The following is a 3,848-nucleotide window of genomic DNA, read 5'->3' as shown; positions in this document are numbered from 1 at the left end:
GGTATGGCCATGTACTCCTTTATTACCCTTCTATACATATAACCTCATATTGTAGATAAAACAAAGTTTGTTTTCTACAAGCCAGTAATTTCTCATAGAAAACATAAATAACATAATTGACAGAGTATTGTTGCCATATTACAGATTTAATGCATATCCAGCAAGTTGTGAAGGCTCCAATTTAGGTTGAGTCTAAAGGGATTAGGGTTAGGTTTAGGGTTAGGGTTAGGTTTATAGTGATAAAAGCTATTTATGTCATTTACAGAATTTTCCTTATCCAAATTTAATACTGTTTTTAACAAATGTGTGGATGGATTTGGTGATTTGGTGATCTCAATTTTGTCAAAAAAGTTACCTTTAAATAGGTCTGTGAGCAATAATACTAAATAATATAGAATTTTACATTGAGAATACCAATTTTTTACCAAATTGCTTTTTGCTATGAAGACAACTAAGAACAGATCACAAAGTTTCACATAACCAAAAAGAAGAGCTTGGTATGAATGTTCCAATCGGCAAAATATTGCATTTTGTCAAAATATTTTTGTTCATAGGAATTCCCAATGACATATACAAAAAACTTTTTAATGATGAAGGAAACATCTTTGTAAAAGAAAGGTTATATTTCCAACCTGATTATCTAATTAAGTTTTATCTTATTAAAAAATTGTCATAATCTCATTAAAGCTTTCAGCTTGCACAATAGTTCATTGGTTTGTCAATTAATTGACTGTTTATAGGTATCACGTCCTATTGAGTCACATTAAAAATACTTCATATTTTCTTCCCTAAGGGAAAGATCTCTAAAGATTTTCCATCCAAGCTTCTCTAGTTCACTTTCTCTGATCTGAAGGGATAATTGTGCCCATGTGACTCACTATCATTGACTCATGAAGGTGAAATGATTGTGCACAATGTAACATCTCTAGGTAATTATTTCTATATTTGTTCTGTGCCAGGGCTCTTAAACGGAAATTGTTATCAGAAAAAAGTATTTACTTTTGAGGCAATGACCTGGTAGTGGGCCCTTGAGTCGGGTACCTGGTGGGCCATAGATGTGTCAGTTTGAGAGATAAAGTAAAATAAAGTTACATTTCAAAAAATGAAATCAACAGCAGCTACAAACACAAAGAACTCTGTTGTCAGCCATTTCTGAACTAAGGGTGGGGCCTAGCCCAGAGCAGGAAGTAGAGCAGCAGGAAACAGCTGGATATCAGTAAGTACTGCAGCCAAATTGTTCCCTTTTTTATCAGATGCCCTTTGGATCCAACAACAAGCATTTATATGCTCTACATTTCCTTTCTGCAGGAAGTTATACTCCCCAATTTAATTTGATCGGAATAATCTCGTATACTAAGGACAATAAACTATATCACAAGCAGAGATGATAAAAGAAGTGAATACAACTACGCTCACATCATAAGCTGATTTCACTGATATAAAAGTGGCGAGACCATAACTGGGAATTGTTCTTCCCATCATCCCCTCCTACTCATTGCTTTATTGTATTGGTAACCCTGCCTGAGTTACACAGAGCAGATTAATAACAGTCATTGTGATATTGCTACAGCAAAGAATTGCATCACACACCATATACTCTCACACACACCATCATTACATTCAACTAAAGTGCAGGGGTGGGCTCAGGGGTGCACATAGAGGTGCCTGGACTCCTCCCATGTCCTGATTCAACCCAGGTGCTAAGTCTTATCAGCTGCAATACAATCTCTAACCAGCAGACTGTGCTATTGAGCATCTTCCCTGGACTTATTCAACCAGCCTCACTTTACTGGCTCTTATAGGGCACAAATCACATGTATTATATAAAATATAATATTAAAATGGGACCATCAGGGTGATGAACTACAATTCAAAGTACCCCAGTCCAAAACATCCTGGACCCTCACTTATATACCTGATAAAGAACATGCATTTAAGAAGTATATTTGTGCCTTTATAGATTATACACTTACATTATGTGCATTTATGATATGGAGGTGTCTGGGGAAAGATGGGGGGCTGTGCCTATATATTATACACTTACATTATGTGCATATATGATATGGGGGTGACAGAGGAAAGATGGGGGGCTGTGCCTATATATTATACACTTACATTATGTGCATATATGATATGGGGGTGACAGGGGAAAGATGGGGGGCTGTGCCTATATATTATACACTTACATTATGTGCATATATGATATGGGGGTGACAGGGGAAAGATGGGGGGCTGTGTCTATATATTATACACTTACATTATGTGCATATATGATATGGGGGTGACAGGGGAAAGATGGGGGGCTGTGCCTATATATTATACACTTACATTATGTGCATATATGATATGGGGGTGACAGGGGAAAGATGGGGGGCTGTGCCTATATATTATACACTTACATTATGTGCATATATGATATGGGGGTGACAGAGGAAAGATGGGGGGCTGTGCCTGTATATTATACACTTACATTATGTGCATATATGATATGGGGGTGACAGAGGAAAGATGGGGGGCTGTGCCTATATATTATACACTTACATTATGTGCATATATGATATGGGGGTGACAGGGGAAAGATGGGGGGCTGTGCCTATATATTATACACTTACATTATGTGCATATATGATATGGGGATGACAGAGGAAAGATGGGGGGCTGTGCCTATATATTATACACTTACATTATGTGCATATATGATATGGGGGTGACAGAGGAAAGATGGGGGGCTGTGCCTATATATTATACACTTACATTATGTGCATATATGATATGGGGGTGACAGAGGAAAGATGGGGGGCTGTGCCTATATATTATACACTTACATTATGTGCATATATGATATGGGGGTGACAGGGCAAGATGGGGGGCTGTGCCTATATATTATACACTTACATTATGTGCATATATGATATGGGGGTGACAGAGGAAAGATGGGGGGGCTGTGCCTATATATTATACACTTACATTATGTGCATATATGATATGGGGGTGACAGGGGAAAGATGGGGGGCTGTGCCTATATATTATACACTTACATTATGTGCATATATGATATGGGGATGACAGAGGAAAGATGGGGGGCTGTGCCTATATATTATACACTTACATTATGTGCATATATGATATGGGGGTGACAGAGGAAAGATGGGGGGCTGTGCCTATATATTATACACTTACATTATGTGCATATATGATATGGGGGTGACAGAGGAAAGATGGGGGTATATCTGTGCCTATATATTATACACTTACATTATGTGCATATATGATATGGGGGTGACAGAGGAAAGATGGGGGGCTGTGCCTATATATTATACACTTACATTATGTGCATATATGATATGGGGATGACAGAGGAAAGATGGGGGGCTGTGCCTATATATTATACACTTACATTATGTGCATATATGATATGGGGGTGACACCAGGTAAAGAAATTTAAATAAAATGCACCTGGTCTTGTTCTTATTTTGCTTGGCACAAGCTTCCAGCAACATTTCAATGACATTGTAGCAACATTTTTTAAATTTTTTTACTTACAAATTGGAATAATTTATCATAGTTATTATTATTATAAATTCCACAAAAAAAAAAAAAAAAGGAATCCAAAAGATAGAACTGTACCTCTATTTTTTGGGGGGGTGAAGTTTGATTTTTAATTTGGGAAATCTGAAAGTAATTTTTCCATCTATTGTCACGGGAATCATCTCACTGTTGCATTTGCGGAATTCTTAGCATTTCTAGCACGGTGAATGTTTTTGCCGTAGCAGCAGATAAAAGGATGTTTGTACCATAGCAACCAGCCCTGCGCTAATTGAATCTTTCAGCCACACTGCAGAAGGGTT

Source organism: Xenopus laevis, chromosome 3S (genome assembly GCF_017654675.1).
Source record: "Xenopus laevis strain J_2021 chromosome 3S, Xenopus_laevis_v10.1, whole genome shotgun sequence".
NCBI classification, from domain to species: Eukaryota; Metazoa; Chordata; class Amphibia; order Anura; family Pipidae; genus Xenopus; species Xenopus laevis.
Note: the sequence above shows the minus strand (reverse complement) of the source record.